This window comes from Phasianus colchicus, chromosome 10 (assembly GCF_987193195.1).
Source record: "Phasianus colchicus chromosome 10, bPhaCol1.hap1.1, whole genome shotgun sequence".
In the NCBI taxonomy this organism is placed as follows: Eukaryota; Metazoa; Chordata; class Aves; order Galliformes; family Phasianidae; genus Phasianus; species Phasianus colchicus.
The window spans coordinates 24,863,922-24,880,125 of NC_143445.1; the positions used below are offsets into that span (position 1 = coordinate 24,863,922).

Here is a 16,204-nt window from a genome sequence, read left to right on the forward strand (position 1 = left end):
TCCTGCCAGACAACCAGAGTATAATTTCCTCAGCATGTCATAGTGGAAAAAATTGGCATAACCAAGGGGTCTCTTTCATCTCTGCTCAGTTCTAAACAGTACAGAGGAGAGGGAAAAGCATAAATTCTTGTATCTATATGGACAGATATTTGTGCTTCCTAGACTGATTGTGTGAGATCTGGAGGACTTTTGCACAGATACAGAGTGACTTAGAAATGAGGATTATATTCCTTTTGTTGATTAGACCTGTTGTTTAAAAATAGCTATATATATCTGTTATGGATGCCTGCTAGAGTTCTCACTGCTGTGTGGTGTTTTCTGTTTCAGCTTTCTCTTCCGTTTTGGCAGGTCTGTTGTGTACGTGAGCGCTACGGGAATGCAGAAAAGCCACCTGAGGGAGAAAATTGCTAATCACTAAAAATTACTAATCATTCTTTCACACTAAACAAATCCCACTGAGAGGTTTTTAGTTACACAAAGGTGGATTTTTTTCATTCCCCTTTTCCCTTTTTCCTCCAGCAGATGATACAGGGGTGTAAAACGGGAGATATCACATCCTACTATGCATTAGCTGTGGCATTTTCGCATGATAAGATCTAGGTCTGAGTCCAAAATAAAAGCACAATAGCCTGAGAAATCTTCTAATGCTCACCACTAACACTTTGCAACCAAAGCAGCAGGAAAAGGAATTAAGTCAGTCTCGAAATCATCTTTCCGAGATTATTTGTATTACAGTAATGGTGAGGTCCCCATGCTGAGACCGTGACCCCTGTGTGTTTGCACCCCAAAAAGAGCTTCAAATCTGAACAGATGAAGCAGAAGGTTGGAAGAAAAAAATAGTTTGATCTGCAATTCTAACAGGACACTGTAGGAATAAATGCTGATCTCAGGGTTGCTTTAGACCTCTCTAGCAAAGCTAGATGCTAAACCTACTTTTCAGTGTCCCCATCCTGACAAGAGGAGTCTTCTGCCTCCCACCACCACTTCCCTGCTCTTAGGAAGACCTTTGGTAGAACATCTCCAGGAGCACAAAGCTTTTTCTGAAGTCATCCAAGCATGGCTGAGGTTGGAAATAATCTTGTCCAATTGCCCTATTCAGGCAAGGCCACCTAGAACCAGCTGCCCAGGACCATGTCCAAACTACTCATTTGTCTTTGCTAGTGGGACTCAGAACACTTCACTTGCTGAAGTTTCTTTAGATCTAGCATGAGACAGCAGCAGAATGTGGGTCAGGTGAAAAGCTTGGGTGCTTGTTTCTGATTCCTTACACAGGTTTCCCAGTCCCGTAACACTGTGCTGTGGCTTCTCTTATGTAGTGGGTCTGGCTGAGTGAGCTACTTAGAAATTGTTGACAGCTTCCAGCAGCATTTCCTGGGGAATTTCCAGAAAATATGCATTCCTAGGCTTGTCACTGGATAACTGTCCAAAACTGAGGGTCAGAGCATTCACCATAAAGGAAAAAAAATCAGTGGCATCCTTGTCTATATTTAACTTTGCTACTGATGTATATTTAAAAAGTAAATCACTTTTGCTTGCTTACTTCATTTTGGACCTCAGAGCACCATTAAGCGTCTTCTGCTGATGAGAAAGATGAGGTTTTCATTCCTTTACAGGAATGGTTTTGTTTTCATTCCTTTAGCCCCTTTGGAAAGCACTTCAAGCTCTGGATTTTCTGAGAACTGTGGGGCAGCCAGGATTTCCTCAGGCTCAGCCATTCCACCACAGCCTGCAGGTGTGATCCTGTGGCCATACAGCATTCCTGTTTCTCACCTGAGCAGAAAGAAAAGCCAAGACAACAAAATCACCTTGTTTTCAGTCCATCATCAGCAATTTCATCTTGTTATGCTCTACCACTTCAGAGGACTTGTTTAACTAATTTTGACATATTTCTTGCAGTTTGATTCTTTGGACCAAATTTAGGGCTTCTGTAAGTTACATGGTTCTAGGTTCAAAAATTTGGAATAGATTTTTTTTTTTTTTTTTTTTTTTTTTTGTCCTCCCTTGCTCCCCTTGTTGGTTTTCTTTTTTCCCATATTCTTGAACGAAGTAGACATCATCCCAATTGTGCCAAACAGATGCAATATGTTTTCTATCACTGCTGTAAATAGCCTGAAGTTTACCTTTTTGTGTCAGCTCTGATTATTCAGTTTGCAAAACACAAGGCCCTCTCCAGAGTGTTTTTACTGCATTTATAAAGAAATAATGGAAAACTAGTAACTGTTCTTAAAGAAAGGATGTCACGAAGCATGGCTACAGGTCTGCTCCTAATCTCTTCCCTGGACAGAACAAAGTAGAACAGTGCTCTCAAAACACTTCTATTTAATAACCAGATCCAGACTAGCTGCTGCTTTGCTACAGTGGGAGCAGTGATATTGGAATGCTGTCACTGAGCTTTAGGATTAACACCTCATGGGAAGCACCTGCGAGGAGCCAGCACTGTTGGCTCCACAGCCATCCTGGGACTGCAGCCCCCATGGGGTCCATGGAGCAGGTGCTGTCATCCATGTTCCTGCAGATTGCCTTGGTTTATGGCTTCTAAATCTCTAAGTATTTTGGCTTGGAATATTTGTCTCTGGAGAAGGCACACTGGAATTTTCTGAAGTGTTACATAATGTGATGTTTTGACACAATGATATTTTTAAGTTCACCTAATTCACTGAATTCCACCCTAGTTAGTAGTTTCAATACCTCAGAAATACCACTTCTTGGCCATTTCTCAGAAGGACTTATTTCTCCTTTGCTTCTTTCTCCAGGCATCAAAATGGGCTCCATGGAACATCTTTTGCATCTTTTGCATGGGAGGCAGTGATGACAGCAAGCTTTATCCATCACAAAACTGAAGAATAGGGTCAAGGTGATCCTTCTCTCTGCACTGAAGAGTGAGAGAAGCCTTTGATAAAACCCAAACAGAGAGATCTCCACCATTTCCTTCTGTCATATGTTGACCTCTGTATCCCTCAGTACCACTGGGATGGTATTGTGCACCCCACAGACCCAAAGAAGAGCAGTGACATAGCTGGAGAGGAGGAGCAGCGTCTGTTGTTACAAGGTGGTTGATAAAATTAATTGTACAGCTGCAAGAATACTTTTATATCATGATTACTAGAGCCACCCAAGGGTCTGTAAATGAGAGCTAAAGAGCATAATGAGAAAACCCAGCTACATTTGACCTGGCATTGAACCACCACATGCACCAGTCTTGCACAGTTCTACGGGGGAAGAGTTTGGTGTCATTTGCCATGAAGCTTTATAAATGCCTCAGGCATCCTTGAGGTAAGAGCACACTGAGTTAGTATACAAATATACATGTGTCTCAATGAAACAGATATTCAAGTGGCTTTGGGGTCAAAGCTAAAGGGCAGTTATCTCTGATCAGTGACAGTTGTGGGTTTTTGGTGTTTTTTTTTTTTTTTCTGCAGAATTCTGGGAATCCAAAAGCCCAGACAGCAAGAAAGTCTGAATTTAACAAAAGGAGAATTAAAGGAGATCCAAAACAGTCAGTAACTGCTGTAAAGATTCTGTTTTATGGTCAAGTTGTGCAACTACTATTATCAACCAGCTATGGGCATCAGTAGGAGACTGCAGTATTGCCATCAGGTGGGTTAGTCTTAATTACAAGGTGCTTATTCAGTCTAAGGAAAATACACTGCAGATTAGTCACTGGCACCCAAAATGGCATAATTAATTGGAGTAATTTATTAAGACAAATAGAGGGTCACAGCTAAGCATGGTGCTTAGAGTTAATTTACAGTTAACAAGGGTGCTCATTTAGCCTGCTAACAGAATGCATCTATGTTGAGAAAGGATTTCATCATGCTTTCAAGAAGAGCAGATACTGAGTTTTCTCTAGTGCTCTCATGCTATGTGACCTCACTGGTATAAATGTGTTTGCAGTATGGAAGGACTCATTCCTTTGTCCAGGTAAGATTAAAATGGTCTTTCTCAGCTAAATTTTTCCTCAGCTGACTGTCTCTAATAATCAAAGTGCAGTAAAAACATACTTTAATTTTTTTTTGTGTTGCATTTCCTGAATCTTCTATATGCTTACAATCAGTGCTGATCCTCAACTAGTTTGTAAGATATTTCTCATGAGATCATATGTTGTTTATGTACAGTCCCAACTCAATCCAAAAGTGGTACTATAAACCAAGCCAAAATACTTTCTTGGGAAGTTGTGCTGATTGAAGTTGAAGTGTTGGTGCTGCTGTTGGCTCGTCATTACTCCACACTACCTGCAAATTGGGTGGAGAACACCTTCAGCTGAGCCTTTTAATTGCTCCATTAAAAATGATATGGGAGCAGCCCCTAATCTCTTCTCATAGAGACTTTCCATGCAGCCCCTCACTGCCAAAACCTCACCGTATAAACACAATGCAACAGGTACAATTCTGTTTTGTGGGTGGGGGGGGAAGGTATTGTGAAACCTTGTAGATATCTGATCTGTATTTCTGATCAACCGTGTTTATTGCCTACTCTCTGTAAACTCATTTTATCTACTGCTCTTTCCTATTAGATGTTCATGCTAGCAGGGATTGCAGTGAGCTGAGATCTCATCATAATGTTCTAGTTTTTTCACATTGCTGGTCACTCTGCCCTAACCCTAGATGTATGTACTGAATAACCACATTGTTCATTTATAATGTCCTTGGCTTTTCTATAGCCTTGTCCCTGTGATATTACTTGTGGACACAGTGGGCTAGATTGAAGACAGTGAACTTAAAAGTAGTGATGTATGCAGCTATGTAACTGTGAGAAGAAATGTATTGATTCCACATACTTCCTTTTCTAACCTGCTGTAAGGTGTTTCATCATGTGGGACGTCATGGAGATCTTATATTTGTTACTTAACATACATTGAAAGGTCTGACTTCTCTTTCTTGCTGGCTTTCTGAATGGAAAAAGCTGTTGTTAACATGTCTTGCGTGTCAGAGATCAGGCTGTTCATGACAGCTTATGAAGCTTTGAACATATATAGTAATAGAGAGGAATAGCAAACTGTTATATTAATGTAGCTAAAGCACAAAAAGCGAAACTATTGACCTTGCCAGCTCTGCATTTGGGGCAAATGTTACTGCGGTGAATGGAGTAACTTTAACTGGCCTTATAGTGAAGTTGTTTTTAAATTTTTTTTCACATGTTTTGATCTGATGGATTGATCTGAATGCCTAAGAAGGGCTGGGCACAATTCTAAAGATAGTTACAATTTTGCAAATGTCAGGAATTGTTTTTTGGTGAAAACTTTGCTTTTGGATAAAGAGGATAGTACTGGAATAGAAGCCAGAATGATTTTCATTGGTTTATGGATCACTGAAAAGCCTGTTATTAATTTCATTTTCTGAAATGATGCCCTTTTAAACCAGCCAAACAAAAAGCCTTTACTGTCTCTCATGCCTGGTATGGCATCACTGTTCAGTGGATAGAACAAGTAGGTATGGAATAGGTGCACAGCCTGCACAAGTTTAACACGTGGCAGCTCTTGACCTCCTTGAGACAAAAGATTCTGTGTGTTTTAGTGGCTGCTTCCTGAAGTATACAAAAAATACTGCAAAAACATACAAGAGATCAATGTGTCATGAGGTGCAGATAAACTACAGGGAGAGTCAGAGTGCTCAGCTGCTTTCCATTCATTTTCCCCTGAGTCTGACAAAAAAAATCATCCTGGCAGGGCAGTGGGTGGAAGACAAGGCACAGCAGCAGCTGTTGCCCAGATTTGGGCATGGTAGATGCCTGTCCAAGGCACTCATTTAATGGAAGTGTGCCTTGCATTGCCCAGTGCCATCGAAAAAAGCTGCTCTTTCTGCCAAGGCCAGCCCTCAAGTGGGAACACAGTGCTGTTCCCCAGCCCCGCACTGAGCCTCCCAAAGCTGCTGCCCTTCACCCTGCTGGTGCTTCCTCAGGCCCCATGGCACGGGGAGCATGCTGGGGAAGCCCGTGCCATGGCCATTAGTACTGCACCGACAGCAGCCTCTGCAGATAACGAGAAGCCCTTCTGCCTCGCTGCTATTAAACCGCTGCCTTTTCACGAGAGGAATCCTGAATTCTTCCTCAAACCTAAACAAAAAAGTGAACCTTTTATTCGTTTCATCATTATCTAGGGCTGCCACATTCAAATGATTCTCCAGCAGTCCCTTCATTTCCGAGTGCACACGTCGAGAAGGGATTGGAAGCCTTTTGATTAAGAATAAGAGGTGATGACACTACAACCAGTGCAGGGTTGTCATCATTACCGTGTACCTGCACTTCCACAGAGCTCTCGCTCTGGGTTGCCTCTGATATAAAGCTGCTGTACTCTGTGCCCTAATTGAATGGAACTATTTTATAAACATGCGTTCCCTGAATCCCAGAAAAGATCCTTTTAGAGGGGAAGATATGGGGAGGGTGGTGGGGAGGTGGGGAGATAGATGGGCTCAGTTCCTGGCAGACCAATTTTGTGTGAGAGAGAGATTTCTTTGTTCCCTGCAAAACTGCTTGTTGCCTATGGGGGGATATATAGTTTTTTCTTCTACAAGTCAAATGAATTATCTGACCACCCACTTTTAATCCTGTGATTTTCTGCCTTTGACCTGGATTACAAGTCACCTATGGCCACCTCTAGCGCACAGCTGGCTGTAAGTTTACACAGGACTGCTAAGGGAAAACATCCATTCCTGCCTGGCCCCATTTGTTGCCTGTTGATGTCTGATACTCTGCCTTTCTGACTTGGTCACAGTAACAATCTTCAGTTATCAGGAAAGACCTGCACCTACCCAGTATGGAGCTCTCATCTGTCTTATAACATTTGTATTCCTGTGTATGCACTAAACCTGCACCACTTACAGCAGAGCAGAGCTCTGCAAATTACTCTTTAAGCTGTGTTCCTGTTTTCAGGTGTTCTGTGCTCCTGCACTGGAGATTTACTGTTTTCCAGGTGAAATTTTAAGTCTTGATTTTGACCAATATTTTTCACCTGGCCAATTCTTCATTGCCATGTGATATAACTGCAGATCTTATGGCTATGGGTGCTGTACCTGAGCCCCAGGGCTGCAGAAGCTGTCCTGGGCTGGTGCTTTCTTGGAAACTGGTCCCACGGTTACAGTTTAAATAGTTAAAATAATCTTCTTTATCCATGTATTTAAATGTGAAGGGCTTTGATTGTTAAACTGCATTTTCCCAGGAGCCTACACTTTAGTGTGAATACTTTAAAACTGCTATATGAGGTTGTATTAATAGACAACAAAATTACAGCCAATTTCTGGCACTATTTCAATAGCTATGTATGAAATTTACCGCATAAGGGATGTTGAGTTAAAAGTGGTCAGAGGAGTTACTTTTATCTTGGCTTACATATAGCATTACATTTACACCTGAACACAGGGTGAATTATCATCCAGAGGAGTTGAGAAGGAATCTCTTTTCTCCAGGAATGGCAATTATATTTGATTAGGTACATGGGAGCTTTTTCCTCTCCTGGCCAAGGAGCCAAGGGCAGTGCTTTGAAGACACCCAGCCTCATGATCAAGGTGTAAAGCATAATGACAAATGTGAAGTTCCTGCAGGGTCAGAGTCAGCTGCAGTAGTTCAGGGGAAAGGGCATCGGACTGGGACTTGAGAGGCTTGACTTGAGTGCCCTGTTCTTCCACTGGGCTGCAGGACAAATCACTTCCTTTCTGTGCCACAGTTTCCTTATCTGTGAAAAAGTGGTAATGAGCCTTTCTTCTTCATTCCTCTTTGTAATTTCTCCAAGAGCTGCAGGTAAAACATGCTCTACAAGCACTTGGTATTACTGTGTTGGATTTCTGGGATTTTTCACGTGTGATATCCTAATGCAAGGAGAGGCTTCAGATTTGCAGACATCAGCTCAAGGGCCGTGGTGTTTTTTGTCCTGCTGTTAACAGCTCTTCCCCAAAATCATTTGGATGTGCAGGCAGGACTCCAATTTTGTTTTTTTAGGATATCTGCAGCTTGCAATCTTAGTGCAACAGGATTTGCTAGTCAAGCATAGCCCTCAGACAAAAGCACCTGGAGGATGTGCCTTTCAGATGCTCTCCTTTGCACAAGGAGCCCTCTGTCCTTTTCCCTCTGGTCTTTGCAGGTCCCCTGCCAGGAGGTCTCCATGCCTGTGGTCATCAAGAGTTTGCCAACATGATGGGGAGGGGGAGGAGGGAAAAAAAAATCCCCTTGACGTGTGCAGTAATCTAAGCCTTGTTCCAAATATGTTTGTTTAAGCATTGTTAAGGGTGGCTCTTTCCTGTCCCTATCACTTCTGCCCTTGTGTCTTTGTTTCAAGACGGGAGGGGGCTGTCGGAGAGGTGGGGGCTCTCTGTGATGTGACCTGGGGCTCTTTGTTCAACAACATGTGCAAGGTCCCAATCACTTCCTAATGAAACACTTTGGGATGGAGAGTCCTGACTGTGAGGTGATACCCCACTGAGTGTCAGAGCAGGCGGGATGTGCACGATGCACTTTAGTTTGGGTCATTTGAAGTGATAGATGCAGGAGGATGGCAGATTAGTTCCTGCTGAAATCTGAGGAGCTGCCTGTGTTGGTGCATGTCACCCAGTGCTCAGCAAATGCATTCAGATGAAACAGCTGAAATCTTGGGTTTCAGGCCTAAGTGACCGCTACAGGCACTAGTAGTTCCTGCCTGTGGAATAAACATTTACTGAACACTCTTCAGTTTAATAACACTTAGTGCAGCAAGCAGGCGCTCACCACCCTGTGCCTCTTATTGCTATTGTGACAATCCAAATATGGATTGTCCAGGACCACAAATATGTCATTCTCTCTTAGAAGTGCTTCACTAATAAATTGCTTAACTTCTCTTCCCTTGACCAGAAGTCAGGGTGCAGTACTTGCTTGTATTTGAGCCTACCGTGTTGTTTTTCCCTTATCTGTTCCCTGGAGTTGGAGTGCAGGGCACTAATGGGAGATGTAGGGACTGCAGCCTTTCCACTAACAAATTATGCAGCTGGTGCTTGCTGATACTGGTAATCTGTGATACAAAATCACTCTGTCCAAGGCCACGTTCCCTTCTCCACCTCTCCAGCTTGTCCACTGAACACTATCAGAAGTTTTGAATAGTGCAGCATAATTTTTGCACAGTGCTGTGTGCTACAGGACTCCATCCTGGGAGAGATTTTTTAATGATACGTCTATTTCTTGGAAAGGATCCTGGTTCTTGACTCCTGGCCAAGCACATTGTCTGCAGTGGGATCTTCTTCTGGGGTGGGACCTCCATGATGCTACAGCGTATTTATGAACAAGGACCGCTCACAGTAAGGGGAACTTTTATGCAAGGGAAGTTGTATCTGTGAACACGTATAGCAGTCTGGGTACTTGGCAATACAACATCTTCAAGATGGTCAAGATTACAAAGAATTAGAAAATGTTTCTTTGCATTTCTTCAGGCCTTTCTGAGTATTTTACCCTGGAATCAAATTTCTCCTCCTGTTTTCAGAATTTAGTGAGCCAACCCTGGAATAAGGGATTTGTCAACTGGAAATTAGGAAGCATTTGACTTTGACACTAAAATTAATTAAAGTGCTATTACATTGATCTCTCCAGCATCTGTTCTGCTTGTATGCAGAAATGCTAGTGTGCGCTATGGGGCCATTTCATACTGGTGGAATTGGATGCTGTGATCAGCCATATGCTGATAAAATTATTCTTTTGTCACTGTGTCTGCCTGGAATTGCTTTGGGAGCTGGAAACATTCACAGCAACAATGCTCGTAGCTGGGTGCCTTAAGACTGTTGATGTGAAAGGGACTTTTGGTATAGTTCCATTCCCTACCTATATGCCATACGTACTGGTTGGCAAGCACCTTCCTCTGTGAGCATCTAGATGTAGGCTTTAAGAGCATTTATGTTTTGAGACTCAACTTTGTTTACTGAATGGGGTATCCATTCATCTAATCCAGTTGAATCCAGTAGCTCCACTGTCACTTTGGGGGGATTTGGTCAGACCCCAGAGAAGTCAGATTAGAAGAAAGCTGACACAGAAACACTTCTGAGCAGGTCAAGTGGAAGGTAAAGGCAATTAGTTTGGTTTGTTGGATGGTCCTTGGTGACCTATCTGTGTTATGCTTGTGCAGCTTATGGATAGTATGGTCACAGGCACCAAATTCCACCAAGGTATATAAGGTTTGTATGGCAAACAACAGTGCTTTGCCTTCCTCTATTGTTTGTGTCCGGAATATGAGCCCCTCTTTCAGTAGGCATGAAGGATGTGAGTCTTTTCAGATGCTGAGAGCACAACTAGAGAGAAGGAAAATGAATCAGCCATTATGGAGATTTGTTGAGTAATGCCTCAGTCCAGAGACTATCTGCATTCTTCTCAGTGTGGTCAGCACTGCACATGGAGCTCTGTAAGGATTTTAAAATAATAACGATGATGACATGGTCCAAATCCATCCATGACTAAACATAACGCTGATGGTGAGCAGAGCCTTGTCTGATTGCCTGGGTATCTTCCATATCTGTAATTAGTTCCTAAATATGCACCTGAAACACAGCTGTTGCGAGCTTTTTTAGGAAAAATGACCATTTAAAAATGGGCATTGTGTTGGAGAATTTTCAGTAGGTTCTGTTTGCAGTTGAAAGCAATTCTCTTTGAGCCTTGAAAAGGATTAATTATTTGCTTTTACAATTAATGCCATAGAAATGGCTAGCTATTGTTGCATGTTCCTTGAAAACACGCTATCGCTTTTGGTGACTGTGATATTATTAATCAGTTAATTATCATCCCTGGATTAAAATAAAAATATTCAAGTAATCACAAATGCTTTCCCTTTACAGAATTCATCTGAATGTTTCTGAGTGTGCATGGGTGCTGCTGAGCACTTGTTCTGAGTGCGCTGCAGCTTCACACATAACAGCCATGCTCTGGTGTGCATGGGCACAACCTGAGGTTGTATGCAAGTCCCTGGAAGGCTGTGCTTTGTGACAACTCCATCAGATGTCACTATGAGGTATTTGTCTGTCAGCAGTGGGCAGCTAAGTGATTAGCTGACACAGCCACTCATGGCATGGGTCACTGCCAAAACAGACAGGTTAAAAATTCAAGACATTTGTTCCAACTCCTCCCAGATGTCTTGCCTACTTCTTTCAGTTATTGGCTCTGTTGTCTTGTGCAGCCAAAATAACATATGTTGGCACTTAAAACAAGCTGTTTAAAAATAACCCATGGCGGGCAGAAATACTGAATTTATTTGTTTGGAGGGGAATATTTGTGGCCTTGCTAGGGCTACATTTTCTGCTTCGTCTTCCATGCAGAGTACTGCTTGTGTCTGTGTTTGAATCAGTATATTTGGCTCAATCACCAAATTAATTTTCTTAACTCTGGCATCAGTTTTTTGTGTGCTGTTTTCACACACTCACGAAGAACCAGATCATCCATCAAGCTGGTTTTAAAAAGCAGATACAGCACTTTCTGTCTCCAGAGGAGCAGCTATCAGAATCCATGCTGCAGTGGGAGATTTGTTTTTCTTAAGTTACTTTCCAGATTTTTCCCTCCCATCCTTGAGCAGGATTTGCATGAACTACAGCCAAGGGATAGTGTGGTGTTGTTTATTCCAGACAAACAACAGAAAAGAGATAGTGTCATAGTATTATAGAAAAGGAGTAGAAACAAGTGTTGTGATTGTGAGCTGTAACAAAGATGATCATAAACAAGCAGCAGGTATCTACAGTAAAGGTGATTGCTTCATAAATGGACAGCCCGTTCTTGTTAATGGAGGGTTAAGAATTGCCTTCCATTTAACATTTAAATTTTTTTGAGCATTACCCTGACGGTATGCTACATCAAAGTTTCATAAGGGCCTGGTTTCTTGAATTGCCTCCTCTTCACTCATGCATGTGATTCTCTCTTGAAGTGGTAATGGCTGGTGATGAAAGCTGAGGGATGGGCGCAAGGTGATCCTGCCAGCCAAAAAAGTTGCATAGATGGAGGAAGCTGAAGAGCAGTTTTCATGAAATATAAAAGAGGCAGGTGTGATTGAAAGTCAGGGGATATATTTAGATGGAATAGGATCATATGCTTTGTCTAGTTTCCATGGTGTCAAAGTCATAGTTAAATCCTTATATCATAAAAAAAAAACAAGCAGAAACATACTCTTTTAAATTTTGATTATGTGTCAGAGGGGCAGTAGGGTTTGAAGATCTCGTCAACAGACAAAACAGAGAAGTCTTATTCTTTTGTAGGTTTCAGTGCAAAAGAGATGCTAGTCAGCTGGCAGCAAATATGAATGTTGAGAAAGTCAAGTCAAAGAACAGTTTTTACTTTGTGTACAAAGGATGTTATATAACTTAAACTAGGCCTATGTTCTATTAAAATTAAGGTTTTTTACTTCAGCCTCAGAAAGCAAAGCTAATCAGAATCTGAAAGCCAGATGTTCTGCTGTCAGCTTTCTGAAGAAGACACGCTTTTTTTCTGGTGATGCTCACATGCATGCTTCTCTGCAGCATTTTGGTAGTCCTGTCTCAAGATTCTGAGTCCTTGAAGTTACACAGGTCTGTGGATGCCAGCAGCTCTGCAATAGCAAGCCATGGCTATGCATTCAGGTTAGTTACTGCCAAAGTCTAACTGATCTGGATTATTTCCTACTGGAAAGTGCTTGAACTGAAGCAGAATGAATTTTGCATGCAGGACTGTTTGCCTGAGTTTTACTGTTTTCCATCTTAAATGCTGAAGTCGGTCCCCAGAAGAAATAAGCAGCTTGCCAGAGACTGAACAGAAAGGCACAGACTACACAGAGGAAGACGTGGGGAGTGGTGACTCCCAAGATGTATTCATCAGTTGGCAGATTGCTCTGGCCTACCAGCAAGCACCACGAGGAGAATTAGCTACTTAAATGAGATGTTTTTAGAGGGACTTTTTTTTAGCAACGTTCTCTTCTGTTTGTTTGGTAGAGGAAAGCATGGGATATTAGCCAGAATTCTATATATTCCTACAAAGGCCAAATGTTATTCAAGCATCATGACTAATAAGAGCAGGATTTAGCCATGCATGTTTGTTCTGTGGTCTTTTAAAGCCCTGGTTCTGTGCTCTACACTATTCGATTCTGAACTGGGGGATGCTCCCCATTTCCTAACAGGCAAGGTATATTCACGTGAGAAGCTCTAAAGCTCAATGAATTCATTAATTAGGAAAGGCTGGAGGAGAGAGGCCTTCATCTAGCTCTCTTGCTGAATTCTTGCAAGAAAAATGTTCAGCCTCAAGTATATTTAAATTTTTACTGCCAGGTTAAACCCTTGCACAAAAAAAAATCTTACAATGGAACTGCTGACAGGTCCTTAACTATAGTAGCAGTCGCAGTCTCTGCCATAATAAAGATATTGCATGTTATCAATAATCCTCTTTCTGCTCGAATCCCTGTCTTTCTAAAGAGAAAGGGCTTACTGACTGGGCAAATCTATTTATAAATTTTGTCTTGGCACAAGAAGAACTACACTGACAATGCAGTGGTGATCTGGGGAGGCAGCTGGTCTGATTGCACACAAGCAGCAAGCTGAGTGTCAAAGCAGGGCTCTTAAATTTTCTCTCATTCCTCTAATAGAGTGGGGCGAATCAGGAAAAAAAAAAAGCGTCCTTTGAACAAGATAGATCAGAAAAGTTACAAGAGATTGAGTAAACTGTCACACTTGGCACACTGAAGGGCTTTCACATACTGTTCACCATCGCATGGAGTCATATGAACTGGGGGCTGGTGTGTGTGTATGTGTATTTGTATAGAGGGATGGATACCACAACTGCCCAAGCTGATAAGGGACAGTCTTTCTTGGGGTTGATGATATTTTGCTTTGAATAAAATGATGGAGAGGTAAAGCTGGAAGGGAAAGCAATAAGATCACAAGGAGGACACTCAATTTTTCCCTCCGGGTCATTTAAAAAGGATGTTTCTATTTGAATATGCTGTGGTAGATTTAACATCTCTTCACTGCTAAGCACTCTTCTTACAGAGAAGATGATGGATTTATTTCATCAACAGCAGAGAATGGCAAATGGTTGAAGCTCTGTCCTTTATCATCTTTTCACATTATTGATATTCCAGTAGGAGTTGGAGTCTTTCCTTTCAGACCTTAACAAATCAAGATGGCAATGTTCCTTAATGTTCCTGTGCATCTACTGCTGAGCAGTACCAAAGACTTGCTGTATTTCTCCCCATGCCATTGGCCCATTTCAAACTGGTCCATTTCAATATGATACAAAATAAAGCCACCTACATATATATCAAGTAGTTATTTTCCTGTAACCACAAGTGCTTTGTGAAATTTTTCTCCCTCCTTTCTGCAGTTACTTCTCCCAGTTCATTCTCTGCATAACGTTGATATTGTATGTTCAGGCGCTGAGCTGCTCTGTGCTCTGAGTTACCGCCTGAATTCTACCTGTAGACTTGTTACCATTCTTCGTGACTTTTTAGTACACAGTCTCCTTCTAGATAATAGGACCAGTTGATAGGAGAACAATTTAACTATTGGTGGGGTTGACAAGTGAATGTGGTGCTGGAGTGTACGTAGAAGGAAAACAGTGTGTATTGAAATGATGTGCAATCAGAATATGGTTCTGGTGATGGTAAGATGTGTGATTAGGTGGCAGTGACAACGTGTGCTCTATGCTTCTCATTTTCTGTCAGCTTTGTTGCTTCACAAATCCCACAAGTGTTTCACAACAAAGTACTTTATGTATTAGTATAACTTGGGCAGGATTTTTTTTTTTTTTTTTTTTAAGAGCTCACTGTTGTCCTAGCAATGTTTGATTTCAGGCCAGGGATGAATGCTTTTGAAAATCCCACTCTGAACGTATATGGCTGTCCTCTATTACATGGATGTCAAATTTTCCACTTCTTATATCCAAAGGCTAAAGTTTACTCAAAGCAAAACAGCAAGGATCACGTTGCACTCATCATAATAGCTTACAACGTGCAACCAATAAGTAGGTCACTTATCAGGATGGAATACTGTATAAGAAGCGTGTTTGCCACGAGAGACTTAAGAGTGAGTCCCCTCTGGTATGTATAATAGTCTTGTCAATCTGATCCAGTTCCCACAGATGTTTAAACTAGACCTTGGTTTAAATGGAGATGGATCAAGGGCTATACAACATATATGAAATATGAATGTGTCTTTTTCCACAAGGGCTTACTGAAGTAACTGCAGATGTCACAGGAGGCCAAAATTGATTGTGTTAGTTCACTTTCAGTCTCCATGAGCCATTTGAATGATCCAGGCATATTCTTCCAGAAAATGCAGGTTAGGCAGGGGAAGGGAATAACACACATGGCAATGTTAGCGTGGGACAATGATGAACTGTTCAAGACTTGCAGTTGACCTAATTCTGACCTTTCAGTGACTAAAGAGGTATGAACGTTTCTTTTACATTTCTATCTTCGTTCTCAGCTTGCCTTTGCAAAGCAGCTCAAAGTTATGGGGAAGTTAAAGACACAATCTCCAGCTAAAGCAAAGAAATACTGAAAATCTTGCTGGAGAGGCTGTAATTTGGGCTACTGCCTGCTGACTGCTTTTGATAATGGAGCACGTGATTTCCAACAGCCCTGGTTTTGGAAAGGAGTCGTGATTTGGGGCCCAGAAGCTACTAAGCTTCTCTTTTGCACTGTGCATTTCCACAGCAAAAGGGAAATTCTGCCTCCCTCTGCAGTGAAATTTCACTAGGGAAGAGCATGACCCAAAGTGTTTAAAATTAAACTTTGACATAGCTTAGGTGAAAGATAACCTTTGACTGTAAGGACCCAGGAAAGAGCTCACCGCAGGAGACACCCAGCGCCAAGTTTTGCTTCCCTCTGAGTTTTGAAGACTCTGACTACAATTAGGAGGTGCCTTTGATGGAATCCACCAACACCTCCTCTCCCAGAGGACAGAAGTCAGGCTTGTGGCCAATGAGAGAGCAACTGTGAAAGCCATGACTCCAACTGTATTGCCATGCAAAACCATAAAGATGGGGGCAATGTCATTATGAATTTAAAACTACTTACAGTGATGAGAATATGGCTCTGAGAGGGGATTGTTCAGCAGAAACGATGTAGTTCTTCCACAGCTCTTATTACAAGAATTGCCTTGCTCTGGAGAACTTTTAATCAACAGTAAAGTACAGCATTTTCAAGTGATTAAGGGGAAAAAAAAACAAACAAACAAACATGAGAAAAAACAGCCCTCGTTGCCCTTTTTATAATTGCATACAGTCAAAGTCTGACTGGGAGATCAGGGGCTGA

At 41.9% G+C, this 16,204-nt stretch overlaps 2 long non-coding RNA genes across 13 annotated transcripts in view; both read left to right on the top strand.

Annotated features, from left to right (window-relative positions):
* The window catches only part of LOC116243418 (uncharacterized), a 326,478-nt gene that overhangs the window by 302,046 nt on the left and 8,228 nt on the right, over positions 1-16,204 (top strand). For all 11 annotated transcript variants that reach the window (XR_016469845.1, XR_016469847.1, XR_016469839.1 and 8 more), the window contains 2 exons: positions 2,754-3,273; positions 3,420-3,597. This is a non-coding gene — a long non-coding RNA (uncharacterized LOC116243418). The remainder of the gene's footprint in view (positions 1-2,753; positions 3,274-3,419; positions 3,598-16,204) is intronic.
* LOC116243384 (uncharacterized) lies at positions 3,608-14,676 on the top strand. 2 transcript variants are annotated; one of them, XR_016469851.1, is made up of 3 exons: positions 3,608-4,380; positions 12,441-12,539; positions 12,625-14,676. It is a non-coding gene; the product is annotated as an uncharacterized LOC116243384 (long non-coding RNA). The 2 variants fall into 2 exon arrangements; XR_016469852.1 differs by lacking the exon at positions 3,608-4,380 and adding an exon at positions 5,316-11,029.